Source organism: Danio rerio, chromosome 11 (genome assembly GCF_052040795.2).
Source record: "Danio rerio strain M-AB ecotype USA chromosome 11, GRCz13ab, whole genome shotgun sequence".
Classification (NCBI taxonomy): Eukaryota; Metazoa; Chordata; class Actinopteri; order Cypriniformes; family Danionidae; genus Danio; species Danio rerio.
The window spans coordinates 4,505,847-4,528,453 of record NC_141031.1 but is presented as its reverse complement, the minus strand read 5'-3'; the positions used below and the strand labels follow the sequence as shown (position 1 = coordinate 4,528,453).

Here is a 22,607-nt window from a genome sequence, read left to right as displayed (position 1 = left end):
AGGATGATAAAGAATAATGGTGTTCAGTTTCACATCTCGATTTTGGTCATGTTCAAGTCGGATCACAATATTAAACAATGCCGGTTACCTTCACCTCTGATGGTTATAACTGTAGCTTAACAATTACTAAAAATATATACAAAATAATAATATTAAAACTTTGTGTACTGTCTGTTATTTGAATGGCTTTAGTAGGAGTTCTTTCTAAGCTTTTATGAAATTTCATGGGCAAAGAAAAACAAAAAACATCCATTGTCATTCATTTGTGGTGTATAAAATGAATGCATTCATACTGAAGGCACATTCAACTTCAATATATAAGTTTGCTACCAACTTGAACGAGAGTGAAATCTGCAAAGAAAAAGTTTCTTCCTCACACAAAACCCTGCCATTGTTGATCAACTTTCTCTACTGAAGGCCATTTAAAGTAGATCTTATGCTACTCACAATATTCTGATAGATTTTTTGCCAATAAATGATGAAAAACAACACTGTTGTGAAAACCTTGGAAGCATGCCATGGTTAACCCTAAGCAAATACCCTAAAACTCTGTGTTACATTTTACCCAGCGTTACTTTGTGCCCCGCGATCCCCTAATATTATTTGACAGTGCTGTTTTTTTGCAATTTGGATGTTTGCACTAAACAAAACAAGAAAAATACATATTAAACCTCTTTAACATTATTAAATGTACATGCTGAATCACTGATATGTGTTGGCTTGCACTGAGTCACAAAGTTCAATTTCAAACGGTTTATTTTCAAGATCTGAGGTGAACTATCTGCTGCTGCTTTTGGTATTATGACAATAAATGTCACATACAATGCCATTCAAACTCACATTATTAGTATTAAACACTGAATAAAGCACATGGGATGTACATAAGGTGATCATTGTCAGTTTATCTGGTTTCACCTGTGAGAAATAAAAGCCATTTGGTGTTGGTTAGAAAAAAAACTACCTTTAAACTGGAAAATATTCCTTCTATTGCCATTGCTTTTATTTAAAACATGACTTAAATCAGCTAGTTAGGCACACTTTAGTTGATGTAATCAATCTGGCAACCTGCGCTTGCGTGTGTTTTGAACCAGGCTTGCAATACCTAGTTCAACCACTGGGTGTCAAACTTACCTACTGCAGGCTTAATGCAGGCTTTGAATTCAAAGCTATGGATACTTACTTGCAGTACACCATGCCTTCAAACTAAAACAGCATGCAAATGTCATACTGAAGGCACATTCAACTTCAATATATAAGTTTGCTACCAACTTGAACGAGAGTGAAATCTGCAAAGAAAAAGTTTCTTCCTCACACAAAACCCTGCCATTGTTGATCAACTTTCTCTACTGAAGGCCATTTAAAGTAGATCTTATGCTACTCACAATATTCTGATAGATTTTTTGCCAATAAATGATGAAAAACAACACTGTTGTGAAAACCTTGGAAGCATGCCATGGTTAATCCTAAGCAAATACCTTAAAACTCTGTGTTACATTTTACCCAGCGTTACTTTGTGCCCCGCGATACCCTAATATTATTTGACAGTGCTGTTTTTTTTGCAATTTGGATGTTTGCACTAAACAAAACAAGAAAAAAAAAAACAGCCATTCTGATGCACATAATAGTGCACTCACTGCACTCCAATCAAATGGTAAGGTTTATAATTAAACAAATACATATTAAACCTCTTTAACATTATTAAATGTACATGCAGAATCACTGATATGTGTTGGCTTGCACTGAGTCACAAAGTTCAATTTCAAACGGTTTATTTTCAAGATCTGAGGTGAACTATCTGCTGCTGCTTTTGGTAGTATGACAATAAATGTCACATACAATGCCATTCAAACTCGCATTATTAGTATTAAACACTGAATAAAGCACATGTGATGTACATAAGGTGATCATCGTCAGTTTATCTGGTTTCACCTGTGAGAAATAAAAGCCATTTGGTGTTGGTTAGAAAAAAAACTACCATTAAACTGGAAAATATTCCTTCTATTGCCATTGCTTTTATTTAAAACATGACTTAAATCAGCTAGTTAGGCACACTTTAGTTGATGTAATCAATCTGGCAACCTGCGCTTGCGTGTGTTTTGAACCAGGCTTGCAATACCTAGTTCAACCACTGGGTGTCAAACTTACCTACTGCAGGCTTAATGCAGGCTTTGAATTCAAAGCTATGGATACTTACTTGCAGTACACCATGCCTTCAAACTAAAACAGCATGCAAATGTCATACTGAAGGCACATTCAACTTCAATATATAAGTTTGCTACCAACTTGAACGAGAGTGAAATCTGCAAAGAAAAAGTCTCTTCCTCACACAAAACCCTGCCATTGTTGATCAACTTTCTCTACTGAAGGCCATTTAAAGTAGATCTTATGCTACTCACAATATTCTGATAGATTTTTTGCCAATAAATGATGAAAAACAACACTGTTGTGAAAACCTTGGAAGCATGCCATGGTTAACCCTAAGCAAATACCTTAAAACTCTGTGTTACATTTTACCCAGCGTTACTTTGTGCCCCGCGCTCCCCTAATATTATTTGACAGTGCTGTTTTTTTTTGCAATTTGGATGTTTGCACAAAACAAAACAAGAAAAATACATAATAAACCTCTTTAACATTATTAAATGTACATGCAGAATCACTGATATGTGTTGGCTTGCACTGAGTCACAAAGTTCAATTTCAAACGGTTTATTTTCAAGATCTGAGGTGAACTATCTGCTGCTGCTTTTGGTATTATGACAATAAATGTCACATACAATGCCATTCAAACTCACATTATTAGTATTAAACACTGAATAAAGCACATGGGATGTACATAAGGTGATCATTGTCAGTTTATCTGGTTTCACCTGTGAGAAATAAAAGCCATTTGGTGTTGGTTAGAAAAAAAACTACCTTTAAACTGGAAAATATTCCTTCTATTGCCATTGCTTTTATTTAAAACATGACTTAAATCAGCTAGTTAGGCACACTTTAGTTGATGTAATCAATCTGGCAACCTGCGCTTGCGTGTGTTTTGAACCAGGCTTGCAATACCTAGTTCAACCACTGGGTGTCAAACTTACCTACTGCAGGCTTAATGCAGGCTTTGAATTCAAAGCTATGGATACGTACTTGCAGTACACCATGCCTTCAAACTAAAACAGCATGCAAATGTCATACTGAAGGCACATTCAACTTCAATATATAAGTTTGCTACCAACTTGAACGAGAGTGAAATCTGCAAAGAAAAAGTTTCTTCCTCACACAAAACCCTGCCATTGTTGATCAACTTTCTCTACTGAAGGCCATTTAAAGTAGATCTTATGCTACTCACAATATTCTGATAGATTTTTTGCCAATAAATGATAAAAAACGACACTGTTGTAAAAACCTTGGAAGCATGCCATGGTTAATCCTAAGCAAATACCTTAAAACTCTGTGTTACATTTTACCCAGCGTTACTTTGTGCCCCGCGATACCCTAATATTATTTGACAGTGCTGTTATTTTTGCAATTTGGATGTTTGCACTAAACAAAACAAGAAAAAAAAACAGCCATTCTGATGCACAGAATTGTGCACTCACTGCACTCCAACCAAATAGTAAGGTTTATAATCTAAAAAAAATACATATTAAACCTCTTTAACATTATTAAATGTACATGCAGAATCACTGATATGTGTTGGCTTGCACTGAGTCACAAAGTTCAATTTTCAAGATCTGAGGTGAACTATCTGCTGCTGCTTTTAGTAGTATGACAATAAATATCACGTACAATGCCATTCAAACTCGCATTATTAGTATTAAACACTGAATAAAGCACATGTGATGTACATAAGGTGATCATCGTCAGTTTATCTGGTTTCACCTGTGAGAAATAAAAGCCATTTGGTGTTGGTTAGAACAAAAACTACCTTTAAACTGGAAAATATTCCTTCTATTGCCATTGCTTTTATTTAAAACATGACTTAAATCAGCTAGTTACACTTTTGTTGATGTAATCAATCTGGCAACCTGCGCTTGCATGTGTTTTGAACCAGGCTTGCAATACCTAGTTCAACCACTGGGTGTCAAACTTACCTACTGCAGACTTAATGCAGGCTTTGAATTCAAAGCTATGGATACTTACTTGCAGCACACCATGACTTCAAACTAAAACAGCATGCAAATTTATCTAATGATTTGAATTATTCACAATTATGCCAGCAGCTGCAGGTACTCATTACCTTCCTAAAAACATTCAATTCTGTCCATTTTCAGCGTGGTTCCACGCTCCATTGGCTCATCTGGACACGATGGATCATCCCCAACTCTTGCTCTACAGAACACAAGGCCGATTCCTCTCTTCCCGTCTGTTAGAGTTGCTGGATGGCCTCGACTCTGTCCAAGTCTCCCCATTTGTTATGAATAGCCCCTACATCCTGGCACATACATGCGCTTTCAGCCACTCGCTGGGTCTTAATCAAGGTTGGCATGGGGAACATAACAGGTGAGCTCCGCTAATGACAATGATTATAAAGGGCCCTGCAGTGGAGAGATGGGCTTGAGGCGCGACCAATGGCTGGACACTCATTCTGATGGAGGTTTTGCCCTTCTGAATACCAGACGTGTTTTGGTTTGGCTCTTGTCTTTGCTCCATTGAGGATTTTTCTGAGTGCCATGTGGTCCCTGATGCACTATGGCAGCTGGGGAAGCAGATCTTAAGAGGGGAATGTAGCTGGAGCTAATGGTTTGGAGATCAAACCTACAAGACAATATAATAGATTCATTCTGATTTCTGTTTGCAGGAATAAATTGCAGCATGACAATGCAAACAGAAACGTCACTATGGGTGAGTCAGTGGTGGAGAAAGTACACAAATCAAATGCTTGAGTGAAAGTACCAAAACAGACTCATTCTGAAAACATAGCCCTATATAAATGTCTGGAGATCACAAATTATGTAGCCAGGGGTACGTATGGCTGCATTTTGTCTTTAAAACGAATGCTACGAAGTGGTATAATGCCATTTCTTCTCGTGATTACTAGATGACAGCTTACCTCTGTATGGACGGCTTTGCTGCTGTTACCAGTTTGTCCAGTGGTTTGCCCCGTACAACAGCAGACTTGTGATGTAAAGTGTAGTTGACAATGACGACAGGGTTTGAGTCGGGATTATGGGTCTACACTGAAATCAAAGATATATTCTTTGCAAAAATTGTTGCAAGCAATTTATATGAGCTGACTTTAAACAAACAAAATAAATTGAGTAATGTTCAACTTAATTTGTTAGTTTAAATTCACCTCGTATAAATCAACACAGGCTCATTCTGATTATGTACCCCTATATACATTTCTGGAGAGCATCAAATACATCCCAGGAGGTATGTTTTTTTCAGTTTTTGTACTCACGATTCCCCCTAGAGGGCGCTGTCATTTGCGAGTGCCATTAACGTCTTCTCTTTTGACGTAAATCCACCAGAGGCTGCTGTCGACTGACTGACTGATCTACTGACCCACCCTTCCTCCTTCCCTAAACCCAACTGATAGTGTTTTCAAAAGCACCGATTGACCAGTGCCCACCCTCTTCTCTAGACCCAACCGACAGTGTTTTCAAAAGCAATGCAGAAAAAAAGCTCTTGCGAACATCTGGTTTTTACCACATTTTCACCCAGTTATCTATTTTTCTATTTCATGTTTGGCTTTTGTTTTTGTCTTACCTGATTTCTGGAACCGTTCTTCAAACCCAGTGAACTTGCTCCCTGTCACAAGTCTACCGACGTATATGGTGAGCCACTGGAAAAACTGGTTATAGTGGGAAAAGTTGTCCACACGGAGGTAAGCGGTCAGCTGGTAGTACAAGAAGGAATGGCATCATATTGCCCCATAGCGTTCGTTTTAAAGACAAAATGCATCCATGCATGCCTCTGGCTACATAATTTACAATCTCAAAAAATGCATATAGGGCTATGTTTTCAGAATGACACTGTGTTGATATAAAGTTTTGCAACCACTTACAGTTGAAGTCAGAGTTATTAGCCCCCCTTTGATTTTTTTTATTTTCTTTTGTAAATATTTCCCTAATTATGTTTAACAGAGCAAGGAAATTTTCACAGTATGTCTGAAAATATTTTTTCTTCTGGAGAAAGTATTATTTGTTTTATTTCGGCAAGAATAAAAGCAGTTTTACATTTTTTTTAAACCATTTTAAGGACAAAATTATTAGCCCCTTTAGGCTTTATTTTTTCAATAGTCTAGAGAACAAACCATCATTATACAATAACTTACCTAATTAACCTAGTTAAGCCTTTAAATGTCACTTTAAGCTGTATAGAAGTGTCTTGAAAAATATCTAGTCAAATATTATTTACTGTCATCATGGCAAAGATAAAATAAACCACTTATTAGAAATGAGTTATTAAAACCATTATGTTTAGAAATTTGTTGAAGAAACATTCTCTCCGTTAAAGAGAAATTGGGGGAAAAAATAAACAGGGGGGGCTTATTCAGAGGGGCTAATAATTCTGACTTCAACTGTCCCTTAAAAAAGGAAATCCAATGAATCTTTTTTTTTCAGCGCACAGAAGTGTGTCACTAAAAAAAAAAAAAAAAAAACAGCTTCTGGTGAAACCTGAGCGAGTCTAACCATATTCTAACCACTTAAATGTGGTTCTCAGAAAAGCTTGTGTAAGACGTGGGCATATAAATGCATTGCAGCCTGTGCCCAATGCTCATCTGTGCCTGCCGGAGTCACCAGGTTGCTGTATCACTATCTGTCAGACTGGTAATCCAGCCCTTTAGTCGGCTCAGCGCCCTTATAAGCATTCAGCTCTAGCGCGTAACCAGTCTAAGCTCTAAACGGCTTTGCCGGTTTTTGATAGAGATTAGTTTCCTGCGCCTTAATGACCCCTCAAATTAGTACCCAGAATTAGACTAATTAGAAGTGTGTGCTTTCCTTTAATTAACGGCTGCAATGCATCGTTGACTTCAGTGAGTTTTGGAAAGTTCATCTGGGGCTCTCAGAGCAGGGCTCTCGGCAGCTCTCCAGAACACTGCGTCACCCCGGACTTCCAAATGACATTATTCACAGTTGAGTTGGCTGTGCTCACAGTGAAATCACTCTGCCGTTCGTACCAGGTCTCTCCTCGCCCCCTGCCAGCGCCCCCCCTGTTTGTATGCCAGGTCTTTTTTCAAAGCCCTCCGTCCTCTCGCCTTCCAGTGAAATTCGAAATTGCATGAATGTTGCCCTTCAAAGTAAAGTGTTTGGGCACCCTTGGTTTTAAACCAATCTAATCCTTGTAATCATGGATTGTGCTCAAACCTCCATGCTCCCACAGAAGAAGAAGAAGAAGAAAAAAAGTCGAGGTTGGAGGGGTTGAACAGAATTCCTGCCGGCATCGAGCCATGACCCGAATAGCAGCCAATATAGCGCCTTATTTCTCTATACTTTAAGAGATATGTGCTAGCAAAGCGAAAGTGACAGACAGTGTTTTGTGACCGGCTGGGAGATACGCGTGTCCCCTATATGAAATGACAAGTGCATTTTCCGAAAAGAAAGACTATAATGTTTTTCTATTTAGCAGCTGACAGTTTGCCTTCGTCATAACATGAGCTTAAGGGCTTCGGAACAAGCGTGATTATTTTAGGCCCCCGGCGTCTCTCTCTCTCCGCAAATTGAAATCTTTTATGGGGAAGGCACCGTTAAGGCCCCGCGGCAGGGGAGCCACCTAAATCAGCATGCAAAGTGAATCTGCTATATTCACTTCCATTGACCTCCATCTTTGCGCTGAGCGCAACAGCAATAAAAAGAAAAAATGTGCCTCTTTTCCAGCAGTGTCCCAAGAGTCTATTGCATTTTTTTTCTGGGATTGAGTTTCATGAATTTGCAAAGCGGCGGAGCATTATGCCTATTAAGCTGGACTGCATTCGTCTATTTGCTGCTCTTGGAATCAAAATGGCAGCTGACACAGAGAGATTATTACACTTTTTGCACAAACATTGAAGGCCTCTTTACACAAAACCACCTGGTGCCCTGGCCCTAGTCCAAGATTAAATTACCCCACTTTCTGGATCTGAGAAGTAGAGTGATCAATGATTTGGTCATTTTAAATTGTCTTTTCTACCATTGCTAATCTAGTGGAACTAACCAATCTGCTTCACACTTTGTATGGAATATACAAATTTCAGTAATAACTGCAGCGGTTTTTACTTTTTCCCATAAGCTTGAGCTGCAGAAACCTTTGGCCGTTGTCATCCTCGAAGAAAACGGTTGATCGTCACCTAGTTAAAAGAGACGCCAGGGGAGCACGAGCTTGTGACTTCATATGCCGTATATCAGCATTAAATTCGTTTACATGGACACCAATAATTCGGTTTAAATGCGAGTAAGACAATTCTCTGATTAAGAGTCCACCATGTACACAGCAATCTTTGATGAATTTAATCAGATTAAGGTCATAATCGTACTAAAGAGAAATCGTATTAGGACATGTGGAGGATGCCAATTTTAGTCGCATTATTGAAGTGCAGTACAGGCATGTAAACACCTTAATCGAATTATTACCGTCATGTTGGACTTTTCACCACATTTTGTAACTGGATAGTCCACACAAACACACACACACGGCTGTTTGACACTCTTTGCCCCTACCCAGTCAGTGCAGACCACAGACACCTGCTTTGTGAAATGCGGAGGTTTTTTTTCCATTCAGCATGCGGTATGAACTTCCACTAAAACAACACTCTTCCAGCAGTCCATAGTTGCATCCAATATCTCGTTTGTCACAGAGGGCGTGCATGAAATGTTCGTGAATGAAAGTGCCAAACTGCAGTTAAAGTCGACTAATTAAAAATGAAACACCCGAAATTGCATGAAACTCCGCAGGAAATGCGGATGGCTCGGTGATGCAATGACGTTAATCAAATTATGTGCTATAACATGTAAAATGGGATCATGAAAGGAACACTCAAAAAGCCCCTCATGTAAACACCTTAGTCTTATTATTCTCTCAATTAGATTAAATCAAATAATTCGATTACTGATGTCCATGTAAACTTAGTCAGTGAGGAGATTGCAGGTAAAAAAGGATGCAAGGATGTCACCAGAGTGGCTTTTTGGTTTCTTTTCTTGTGCATCCCAGCAACACTTGCACCCCATCTGAAAGATTGCTTAGCATAGTGGTAATGTAGCCATGCAACTTCACAATTTGTAATGTCGCAGTGTGTCTTTGAATAATGATGGTTGGTTCCTTTACCTAAAAGCTCAGATTTGATTATCACAATTTGCTTTGTTGACAGAGGTTGAGGTTTACTGTAACGTTATTTATCCCCACCTTAAAGTTTGCTTTGATTGTTCAGTATTTACGCTTTACCTTTTTTTACACACTTTGTAACAAATTAATTATCAAGTTTAAGAATCTCTTTTACACTTTTGTTTATTTTATTATAAAGAGATCAGATGTTGTTTAAATAATTTTGTTTTTGACTATTAAAACAATCTGCCTTAGTAATGTTTGCCTCAGTAAAAAATCCTAATATTGGTAAATGTATTGTTAAAAAATGTTCAATCATTATCAATATCGAATGCCATTAAACATAACATTTTGGCAATATCACCCAGCCCTAGATTAATTAATATGCATTGGATTCAGAGTGCAAGGTTTGTGTACGTTTACTAAAGTTATCACCGTTAATTCACATTACGATACTATACCAGCTGAAGTATTGTAATACCAACTACTATTGCTATACTGTAATTCATAACTTAAATCTATGAAATAAAGAAAATTGTCAGAATTAATATATTTTATATGTTATGTTAGGCCTACTTGAATTGAATTTATAATTCCCTTGTTATTGAAAAAAGTATTTGCACATCACTTGCAACATCACCTAAAATGCATTAGTTCTTTTGGTTTGTCATGTGTAGAAAGCGGAGCAACAAAAAATACATTCAAATAAACATACAAATCATACCAAACCAAATTCGTTACATGTTTCCTTTTGCTCTTTTAGGTTTTCATCTATTGCTTTTTTTTTTTTGTCAGAATTCAAAATTTGACTTAGTGAGTTGTTCTTTTCAAGAGATTGTGGTTGTTGTTGTTACTAAATCATATTGACAGGAACAGAAATGAACTGATTCAGATTTGCGTTCAAACTAAAGCGTCAGAAAATGTGCAATAGGCTACCATAAAGGTTTGAATCCTAAACAGTTTTGCAATCTTAAAGCACACCACAGTCTATTGTTGCACAAGCGTGTGAGCATTTCAGTGAATTTCCACATGCAACATTATGTATCAACCCAGGCTCATTCTGAAACCGTAGTCCCACAGACATTTCTGGAGACCGCAAATTATGTATCCGGAGGTGCGTATGGCTGCATTTAATTTTTTAAGCATATGCTAAGGGGTGGTTTGACGCTGTTCCTTTTGGCGCTTACCGGTTGACCGCTTACCTACGTTTGGAGGGCTTTACCGTCGCAACCAGTTTGTCCTGTTAGCTTTTCGTGTACGTCGGCGGACTTTAGACGCAGAGAGGTGTTGACCACGACAACGACGACTGGGTTCGAGTCCGGAGAAGAGCGGTTCCAGAAATCATGTAAGACAAAGAGTGAATAACAGGGTGAGAATGGGGTAAAATGTGAAAACGTGGTAAAAATCAGACGAGGGCTTTTCTTTTTCTGGATGGCTTTTGGGTTTAGGGAAGTAAGTGCGTCGGCGGGTCACTCGGTAAAATTGGTTGGGTTTAGGGAAGGAGGAGGGTGGGTCAGTCGATTGGCCGGTCGCCCAGTCAATCATTCAGTTGGTCGACAGCAGTGGGTTTACGTGAGAACAGCCAGGTGCGAACGGCACTCGCAAGAAACATTTAAGATACGAAAATGCGCACACAGCAAAAATGCAAAAATACATACTTACCGGGACATATTCGTGGTCTCGAGAAATTTCCACAGGACTACGTTTTCAGAATGAGCCTGGGTTGTTATGTATAGCAGATAGACTGTTAATGACGATACTGTCGTTCACAAACTACTGTACAGTGGCACTGCCAGTATTTTGGTGCCATAGTATCACAATACTACCATAGTACTGGTAAACCATGCAACCCTGACGTGTACGCATACAAATATTTCAGACTTCAGTGTGCGAAGACCTTTAATAAATGCAATAACAATATCAGAATCAAATACCAAATAGGAATGTGGTGATGCATTACTGAAAAAAGTTGTAAGAACTTTCAAAAAGGACATTTTTCAGATGGTTATTTTTCAGCATGATCAAAAAATTGAATTATAAAGTATATTTTTTCTTTTGCACGCTGAAAAAGTGGTTTACATAATTATTGTATGTTTAACTCTATGCATGAGCAACAGCATCATCTCTAGATGTTGATGTTGAAGCTCTCAGCTGCTGCAGCTTTATGCATTTGCATACAAATTGTCTGGCCTCGCCTGACCTCTGGGGAGACCAATACTCTCAACATCTGCATTTGATGCAAAATACATTTAAAAACTTTCTTTTTTTTTTATGGTGAGCGCCAAGAGCCCCTTCACCAATAGTGCATTTATGATAAGTTAGCCAGTAATTTACTGATAAAAAACACTAAATCTGTGATGTTGACAGGCACATGGTAATGAATTAAGATTTGAAGATTCCAAATGTGAACTTTGCATTCTGGGCAAAACCATTGCTGGACCCTGATAGCCTTTTGAGCTGGACAGTCGTTTTGCTGTTGTCTTTATACAGCCATTAAAGATAATCACCCTTTCAGAGTTTGGGCTGGATTGTTGTGTTCAGCCAGACTCTATCAAGCAGAATAGAAAGCAGCACATGGAGATGCACCAGTAAACTACTTCAGACAGATTGCCACTTTACAACGCTGTGCACACACTCTATTCCAGGGGCTGAAAGTTTAATCCTTTTAAGCTTTGAAAAAGTACCAAATAAAATGAGCAAAACTGATGGCACTCTTATTGCTGGGTGTTGGTATTTGCCCATCACAGTTACTGTGTGTCAGTCATAAAGGCCCAAATGAAATATAGAGCAGAGTTTGAAACAGATTGATAAAAGTATAGAGAAACATTTATTGTTTTGATTGTGACCTGGCTGAACCTAAACTCAACAGTGCTTTAAACCACCGATCTTAGGGTACTGAGGCCTTTCCGCTCTTAAAGTAATATCTGTATTATCTTATTGCTTTTAGAAAATTAGGGATGCACCGATATGGATTTTTTTGGCCGATATTGATAACCGATAACTCTTCAGACTTGAAGGCCGATATGTTTAGGCCGATAATTATAAATATTTCAAAATATTAGATTTTTATACAGCAAAATTCATAAAAGATTGAACTGCTCTCATGTCCTAAATAGTCTATACTCAAAGCAAGAAAGCTCCAATTTCAAAATTGGTGATTAAATAGACCTATATTCATGATTTCGCATTAATCAGCATGCCAAAAATAATTTCCTTTTCTTCATAGGCAATTAACAGGCAACTTGACTTTTGCATAAAAATAATAGGTTAAATAACAAAATGGGATTTAATCAACAAGCAAGTTAAATAGTATCAGTAGTGGTAGTCATTGTTCATTATAGTAGTAATAGTCGTGGTTGTGACTGTAGTAGCAGCAGTAGAAGTTGTAATACAAGTAACTTTCTGTAGTAATAGTTGGTGTAGTACGTGTGATTGTTTATCATTGTCAGTTATTATTACTGTTGTCCTTCCTTTCTTTTTACTGTCATTATTACTATCATACAGTACTAAGCATTGTTGTTACTCCCTACCTCTGACTGGTTTCTTTCTATCTGTTTTACTTATATCTGCGATACTTGCTTCATTTATTGACTGATACTGTTCCTTATGTATGTACTCTGACCTGTCCCCCAAGTTACCTTTACATGGACACACACACACACACACACACACACACACACACACACACACACACACACACACACACACACACACACACACACACACACATGCACACACACCTAACAGTACCTGACTATATTGTTCTTGTTTTTTTTTGTTTTTGTTTTTTTGTTGTTGTTTTGTTGTGGTTTTTTGTATTTTTACATAAAACATTGTAATGTTTCTCTGTATTTGTATGATCCCAGTTTATGTATCTTTTTGCATATTCTAATAAAAAAAACAAGCAAGTTAAATATATTTTAAATAAAATGAAAATGAAAGAGCTAAGGACTAAAACCAGCTGAAATGTTCTCAAATAAAACATGTTACAGTAATGTGCATATATACAATGTATTGTCCAAAAAGGCATTTTTAGAGGTGTTTTGGCCGTTAAGAGCCACCGTACAAACGAAAAGCTAGATACAGATTGTATTACTTTAGAAAATGCAGCATAGATTCATCGTATTTGGCGTTTTAGATTCTTTTGAACACATGTAGCTGCTGCTTGTCAATCAGACCACACTTCTACATTCGTTCTTGCTGTCAATTGCTGAAAAAAATGATCGATTAAAAGTTTATGATAAACCGCTGTGAGTTTCACACAACTGCGGGCGAAGATTTGTCAGATTTACCAGCCTGATCTCACAAGGAAAAAATAAGTATTTTACGTTTTGTCAGTTTAGTGGCTAAATCGTACGAATTCTGTACGATATGTAGAGAATGTACGATTTTAAAAAGGAGGCGTGGCACCCAACTCCACCGCTAACCCCAACCTCCATTGGGTGATGAAAAAATCGTACTAAATTGTATAAATTAGATCGTACGAATTAGCCACTAAATTAAAAAGTTATGAATTGCTGTGAGATTGCGTTGGATTTTTCCTCGGCTATTTTGATACAACACCTGAGCATTGAGCAAAGATGACTGTATGACAAACACAGAGCATAATATAAAGACAGAATGTGTGGCGAGTTGAGAGCCCCTATGCTGGATTCAGTGACTGGCACACCTCTCCCCTGTGCTGCTGTGAAGGCTGTCAGATCAGTAAGTGTGTGTGTGTGTGTGTGCGATGACAGTCCTCACGCCCGCTCGTTAAAATCAACATGAATATTCCGATCAAACTGAATACAATCTTACATCAACAACACATGGCAAGCAATGCGTTGATAAAAAACAAATAATCATATTAGATTACAAACAACCCAACAAGTTGTTTAGCACATGTGCATCGTTGCTGTTATGTTTACACATCTAATTTTTTTTTCCTAAGGCGATTTAAAGCAAAATACATAATGGCACTCAATCAAACATATCTATAATGAACACGGTTACTTACTGAGTTATTAACGCACAGCAATACCACATGAAGAAGGATGGACTTTGAAGGAATAAACAATGTGAGGAGAGCTCCATTATAGTGCACTAGACAAGTCTGAATTTAGACATCAGATCGATAACGATAATCTTAAAAATAGCATTTATCGGCCGATAATGATATGGCCGCTGATATATCGTGCATCCCTATAGAAATTGGTTACAACTCAGTATAACTATTACAGCGAAACATTAAATCAGAACTATTATGCAAAAATATATATTTTATTAGGGGTTTAAACACAGTTGTGTGACATCAGTGAATGAATAAAGCCAGCCTCTAATAATAAAAAATATTTATTGTATTTTTTACAATCACACTTCATAAAAGAAACACTGTCTGCAGAAACACTTTGACTAACATTCTCCCTTTGTACGTGTCATCAGAGGGGGAAAGCCCCACACATTAGTGCTGATCTCTCCCTCATTAGCATAAACAGCCCTGAGTGAGAAGCAGCTATATCGCCCGTTAGAGTTTTAAAGCTGTGGTCACACTGCACTTTTCTCCCCATAGACTTTCATTCGTACGCATGCAAATGCATCAGACCGTAAACGCAAGTTCATGCGTCAAGTTTCGCAGTTTACAGGGTTGCAAAGTTGAAGCTTGGTGAACTCTGACCTGTGAGTCCAATCGAGGATCAAAACATGACCTCTCTGAACAGAAATTTTACATATGAAGCACTTGCTCGCTTTTTTAAATGTCTAATCATCTTGTTTAATCCCGGCCCCTTTCGCAGCACCGTATAACTTTCCCATGCTCAAACTCTAATCTGACTGCAGCTTAAGTCTGCTGCAATGCTGGCACATGGGCATTTGTTAGCATCAATGAATGTAACTAACCTAAACACAAGACAGAAGGAAACCAAACAAGGCACAGGTGAACAAAGTTAAAAACAATGGAAATAAACAGGAACAAATAAAAAGGAACTAAAATTAAAAGTTATTTAATGCCAGTAAATAAAGAAACTAGACATAAAGGCTGTATCTGATATCACCCTATATACCCTCATTAACTATTCCCTACATTAGTCCACTAAATAGTCAATTTAAAGAAGTGAAATAAAAGAAGTTAGTGAATTCAAGCCATATTAAAATCAGAGTGAAGTACACAGTTGAATCTAATAGTACACAGTAAATCTAACTTTTAAAGGCTTCATTGATAACATTACACTATTGATTTAGAGTCTATCTGCGGTTTACACATCCTTTTGCATCATTTAATGCCCGTAGGAACAGTCAAATTACAGTTTACTTTTCAAACACAATTCCCTGCTTAACATATTGCCAAGGGAAGCCATTGATGATTGAAGTGTGACGCTTATTTATTTATTTTCTTTTTTTTTAAGATTATTTAAGTGAGCTTTCTTTACACTCTTTCTTTGTTCCCTAATTCCTTTTTAGTACATGTCTGCTGTCTTTAATGTCAGAGGCCAACTCAATCTATCCGTGGCTGCAGCCGGTCTTATTCCCGGGTGGCTTTCCGTCTTTGACGTGTTTGAGAGAAGCTGTCAGGGAGGTCTCTTGCCGTTAAGTCATCTGTCATGTCCAGACAGAAGCTTGCTCGTCACTTGTCATTTGTATCTCCTCACTTTTCTACAGAGACTTTATCTCTGTCATACATGCCAGAATTGATTTCGACCACAAGGCTGCTTGGAGTCAGGTGTTCATATGTTGTGCGGTTCCCATTTCAAGTGCTTGTTCTGATCTATGCTGAGATACGCCTGAACATGTAGCCAGCTACACTGAAAAACAAAATGACTTTGTGCGGTGTGGTAAAATCTGTCATCATTTTTAAATGTCAAGGATAACTAGAATTTCCCAAGTAAAATATTTTATTTTTACACATTTATTTGATGTAATAAATGAAATGAGTGGAAAGAGTTCATTTATTTTTCTTCAGTTTAGTCCATTATTTATCAGGGTTGCCAGAGTGGATTGAACCAACTAACTATTCTGGCATATGTTTAATGCAGCGGATGCCCTTCCGGTAGTGAACTGTTACAAACCTAGTTACTTTAAGTAAATTTTAATAATGAATGTCTAGTAATGGAAGTGTAGTTCCCTGCATGCTTTCCAAGCATGGTATTGAACAAAGAGGAGAATATTTTGAAACATAACAGCAGTCTTATGCTGTGTTCACACCAGACATGGAATGCGCAAATAAATTGCGGTATTCATGTTTGAACATTTTGAGTTTACTTCATTAGCGCGTCAAATTTACTTTACAATTCTGGCAGATTCGTGTGATGGGTGGGGCTTTTGTCTGCCTGGTGACTCTAGTTTCATGGCTAAAAGACTAACATGGATTTCATTAAGAGTGTAGCTGTGCTTTATGTGCTTTCAGAAGGCTGAAAAACAGCGTAGATTCGTTTGGCGCCGTGTCTGAGTCCACTAGATCCTTTCTGAGGCGCACTAAGCTCTGTGAAATCATCAACTTCTCCTGAAACTGTACCTAGATGTTGGAAGCTTACACCAGTGCTTCAGACTGAGCCAGTCTCAGTTTGTTGAGCTTTTGTCCGGAGACAGCAGGAAGATTTCCTCTCAGGACACCAACAACAGGCACTGTCATAATCACGCACCAACATTCCAAGTTCCTGATTGGTTAACATGGCACTAATGTCAGCTGAAGTTCCGAACTCGAATGATTCGTGTAGTATGCGCAAAACACTCAATTCGTGCCGCAGGATGTCCATTTGTGTCTTTCCATTGACTTAACATGTAAATCACTTGGGCTTGATGCTTCATCCACGTCTGGTGTTAATGCACCATTAGGTGTTGAAATTTTAAAGAAAGACTTGATAGAGTTTAATCTTTATTAGTTTGAAGATTAAGAACAATTTGGAATGTTTCTTTTTATTTTTGAGGTTACCACCTTGCAGAAGTGAAGCACTCATCTGTTGGGTCTTGGCATTTTTATTATCAGAATGCATGTTTGACGTTTCCTTCAGAAACCTATAGCTGTGCTAAAATTAGCACAAATTGAGAGAAGTAATTGTTTTTAAAGATAACTCGCTCTTGACCATGTGAAATAAGACTTTTTCAGGTCAGAGGAAATGTGTGTTTTATTTAAATTAAAGGAGCAGTATGTAAATTTGACATCCAGTGGTTGAACTAAATATTGCACTCCAGGTTCAAAACACACACAAGAGCAGGTGGCCAGATTGATGACACCAGCAAAGGTTGATTTAGATCAAGTTCTAAATAAAAAGCAACAGCATTCAACTAATTTTTTCCCTATTAAAAGGAGTTTTTGTCTTAACCAATACCTGAAACTGATATTTTAGAATTGGCTTCTATTTCTTGTAGCTGAACATAAAAAAAAATAATAAAAAAACTGACAGTGATCACCTCATGTGCTTTATTCAGTGTTAAAGGCTAATAATGTGAGTTTTAAGTGCCATTTTACATGACTTTTATTGCCATACTACTGAAAGCAGCAGCATGTAGTTCACCTCAGATGTTAAATATAAAATAAACTGTTTAAAATGGAACTTTAGATCTGTGACTCAGTGCAAACCAACACATATCAGTGATTCAGCATCTACATTTAATATTGTTATAGAGGTTTCATTTGTATTATTTAGATTATAAACCTTACATTTTCGCTGGAGTGCAGTGAGCGCACTATTTTGTGCTTCTGAATGGCTGTATTTAAATCTCAGTCGGGTTTCGTCTGGTGTAAACATCCAAATTGCAAATCTCGACACGTGGTGTGTTGTTAGGACACCGGTTACAACGTAACCTGCTCACCTAATGTTTACATTCGTTTATACAATTTACTAAAATAAACACCTCATGTGGAACTCTGAATCTGCGTCTCATTTTGGAGACTGCTGCTGTCCACCAGAGGTCGCATTTTTGGTCACGGATGTACATTTTGAGAGCCTTCCTGACCGAATGAATGAAATCCACCAAGGCCACACAGAGGACTCAAATATAATTGACTAAACAGGCATAATGCGGGCAAAAAAACCAAAAAAAAACAAAGACAGACGTTTCGGCATGTAACACATTTTCAAAGCACAATATCTGACCTTAGTTTTGTTTTTCAGATAAAAAGAACGTCTACTTAGCATGTTTCTTATATATCTATATTATATATAATATCTGCACACATAATATGGTATTTTTAAGCTTTAGAAGTCAAAAACTTACAAACAGCTCCTTTAAATTATGTATTGATTTGTAGCTAAAAGATCTGCAAAAAATTAATTTGACATTACTTGTTTCAATTAAATAGATGTAGACTCAAAATAAAGGATAATCAGTTAACATTTACTTGTTTTATTTAGGAGTGTTAGGTTAAACATTAAGTAAATTTTACATGAGATTGACAAGTTATCTGTAATTGATTGTTATAAAATTACTTGAATACGGTTGTTACTAAGATTTTATCAATCTTAATAACAAATTATTTACAAGATTTTTTTTTTTTTCCAGTGTACAGTATGTGTGTGTGTGAGTGTTTGTGTGTGTCTTTGTGTTTATGCAACAGGATGAAAACAAGCCACCGACTGCAAATATCGTTTCTTTTTTTGGTATATTCTAATCAGTCTCTTGCTATGCGTGCTTCACACCTCCAATTAAGACGCGAGTTGTCATTCCAGGTTAGATTCATTGCAAATATGTGTCCCTGCTTTACATAAATCAAATCAGAAATGAACTCATTACATTCCTAAACTCACAGTTTATGTTGCCACCAACTTGAAGGTGCTCTTGCAAGATGTATTTATGTAAGTGAAAATTAAAATCGCTGTCATTCCAAAGTAAATAAAAGAATCAGTTTTTCAGTTTGTCAAACAGCTTGACGTAAACGCAAACAGATAAACATGGAGGAGTTTAAGTAACACAGTTTAAGTCATTTTAGTTCTCTCTCTCTCTCTCTCTCTCTCTCTCTCTCTCTCTCTCTCTTTCCCCTTGTTTAATTTTACATAAAATGGTACTTTTATAGATAAAAACCACAACTGGTTTTATCTAGTCTAAAATATGTAAATACAATGGGGGAAATAAGTATTAAACACGTCACAATTTCTTCTCAGAAAACACATTTGGTGCTGATGATTTGGAATTTTCATCGGATATTGGTAACAACCACAGAAATCCATATTTGCGAAGAAAACAAAACTAATAATTTTACAAATGAAGTTATGTGTAATAAATGAAATGACATGGAGGAAAAAGTATTGAACACATGAAGAAAGAGGTGTAGAAAGGCAGTGAAAGCCCAGACAGCAGCTAAAATCCCTCTGTATTTCTTCAGGAACCCTCTGCCCTTCATCATTGTAAATGAATATTAGTTGCTTTAGATCAACTTCTACATTAGCGGGATGATGAAGATGAAACCAGAGTGCACATTTCAGCAAGACAATGATCCAAAACACAGCCAAGGAAACTCACAAATGCTTTCAGAGAAAGAAAATGAAGCTGCAGAATGGCCCAGCCAATCACCTGACTCGAATCCAATAAAGAATACAGAATAAAGATCAGATTGGTTACATGAGACCCACAGAACCATCAAGATTTTTACACTCTGCTGAAGTCACATGAAAATCACACCAGAGCAACGCATGTTTCTCCATATGAGAGGCGCCTTTAAGCTGCCATCACCAAAAAAAAAAAAAAAGCCTTTTAAATTACGTATTAAATACATTTCATTATATCAGCACTTCCTCCTTCTGTAATTTCATGGTTATTACACAAAACTCATTTTTCAGTTTTTTTTTTTTTTTTTGCTTTTGTTATGTTTTGTTTTATTTTTATTTTTGTATTTTTAATTCATTCATTCATTCATTTATTCATTTTCTTGTCAACTTAGTCCGTTTATTAATCCGGGGTCGCCACAGCGGAATGAACCGCCAACTTATCCAGCAAGTTTTTACGCAGCGAATGCCCTTCCAGCCGCAACCCATCTCTGGGAAGCATCCACACACACATTCACACACACACACACTCATACACTACGTACAATTTAGCCTTCCCAATTCACCTGTACCGCATGTCTTTGGACTGTGGAAGGGAAACCGGAGCACCCGGAGGAAACCCACGCGAAGGCAGGGAGAACATGCAAACTCCCCACAGAAACACCAACTGAGCCAAGGTTCGACCCAGTGACCTTCTTGCTGTGAGGCGACAGCACTACCTACTGCCTAATAGTGTATAACGGGAGATTGCTGACCTAATATGCGTGCAAATGTGATCTTAGAATTGTGGCGGGTGAGAATGCAGAGTGGCTAGTAACGTTGGAAAACTACTAGCCACTGTGACTGGTAATCAAAAAAGTTAATGTCAAGCCCTGTATGTATGTATGTATGTATATATATATATATATATATATATATATATATATATATATATATATATATATATATATATATATATATATATATATATATATATATATATATATATATATATATATATATATACTGTATATATTAATGATTTATTTTAATTAAGATTATTTTTTATAATTAATATTAATTTATTTATTTGTAATTTTATAATTATTTATTAATTATTTTTAAATAATAAGTGGTAACGATATCGGTATCGGTATCGTAAAAATATTAACAAAAAGTATTGCTAACGTATCGCATTGGAAAATTGTGGTAAATTGCGCCCATCTCTAGCCACCACACAAGCTCCACTGCAAAATCTGGGTCCTGAACAAAAACCAGATGACTAAAGGGCAGACGCATTAAATGCTATTTGTGGGGGCTGCATGTTTGATGTACATTTGCCATCTTGTTCTGTCACAAACAAAGCTCTTGACAGGTTGGGCTCCACTCCAGGTGTGAAATTGGTTGATTGGAAGAAATGGCCCACTCTTCTGCCATCAGCCCCAGTGGTCTCTTCAGCAAATGAGATGTCCCCCACTGACTATAATGCACAGCTCCGATTACAATTACCCTTCCCAAAGCCCTGCCTTTTAACAGCATATAGTTCAATAATTTGATAATACTATTAATATTTCTTCTTGAAGGTCTCTGCCTGACCTTGTTCCTTATATAACATCAAGAGAATGCTAGTGGTAAGACTTTCTCTTAAAGCAATTATTCACAATGTGTTAGCCTACTTCACCTATTATGTCCTGTGCCATTTTTAGCGAATAGGTAGGAGATAATATTGCTTTCATAGAGGATTCCGGTCTGCCTGCAGTAGCTAACTAGTGTGTGTAGGAGAGAGTGAAAATAATGCAAAAACCAAGCGAGCTGGCTAGCCACAGTACACCATATTTTTAAGCATTTTGCAGTATAGGTGTGTTTCAGTGCTGTTTGAAAATGTAAGATTATGTTTTCTGACACATTTTGAACATAGTAATGTTCGCACAATGCATATTTGTTGCATTTCATGGACATTTGAACCATTGTACTTGTGTCTCGCATCTAATGCAGCATCTTCCACATGCACAGCATTCAAAAACTTGCATTCCAAGTCTAAAAAAAAAAAGTTTGTTTTAAATATTTATCCATATATCCTCACAGTCGTCGCCTTTCCAGAATGCTCAGTGCAGAAATGCAGCCAAGATGGTGTGAGAAATATTGCATCAATTTCACTGAGTATTGAAAAGTAAGGGTAAAAGCAGCTGAATACATTTAAAGGGACACCCCACTTTTATTGATACAGTAATAGGCTCATTTTGCAAGTCACCTAGAGTACACTACCCGACAAAAGTCTTGTTGCCTATACAAGTTTTAGGAACAACAAATAATAACTTCTAGTTGATCATCTGGTATCAGAAGTGGCTAATATGAAATCTAGGTTATGCTTATTCTACCAAAATAAAATATGATCATGCCTTTATTTTTAATTATTTCATTAGAACAGTAAGGTCTGACTTTACTTAGACAAAAGTCTTGTCACTTAACAGAAATAATGCCCATATGTCATAACTGAACTAAACAGAAATGGAATTAACACATGTGGAGTATGCAGATATTAGTGGCATTATTGACGTTGTCATAATCACCAGCGATCAAACCACCAGAGGTCGCTAGTAAACACTCACACACAGGACTACAAATCTGCTTATAAATGGACTACATATTCAGTCATGCCACACACACACACACCTGCTCCAAGTCTCCTCTGATTAGACTTCCCCAGCTGATCCTGCTTCTAGACTGATTACTGCACTACTTAAACAGCACAGAAACACTCACTGTTGCTGAGTCTTGTTATCTGTCACTGTGACATTACAACGCGTTTCCTTTGTCTGCCTTTGCTGTGTTTTGATCCTTGCCTTGTTTATTTATTTAATTCTGTTTGCTGCCTGCCTCTGACCATCTGCCTGTTGTTTTGACTTCGACTCTGGATTGCCTTCATACATCTGTTTGCCGGTATTGA

At 37.3% G+C, this 22,607-nt stretch overlaps 1 protein-coding gene across 7 annotated transcripts in view; it reads left to right on the top strand.

The window, feature by feature from the left end:
* The window catches only part of LOC137490698 (bis(5'-adenosyl)-triphosphatase-like), a 746,092-nt gene that overhangs the window by 593,767 nt on the left and 129,718 nt on the right, over positions 1–22,607 (top strand). The window contains exon 6 of one of the 7 annotated variants that reach the window (XR_015502294.1): positions 4,259–7,313. The exons of 5 other annotated variants lie outside the window; for them this stretch is intronic. The gene's annotated coding sequence lies outside the window, so the exon portion shown is untranslated. Of the gene's footprint in view, positions 1–4,258; positions 7,314–22,607 lie in introns of those variants that run through there. One more of the 7 variants, XR_015502300.1, reaches the window with a different exon arrangement.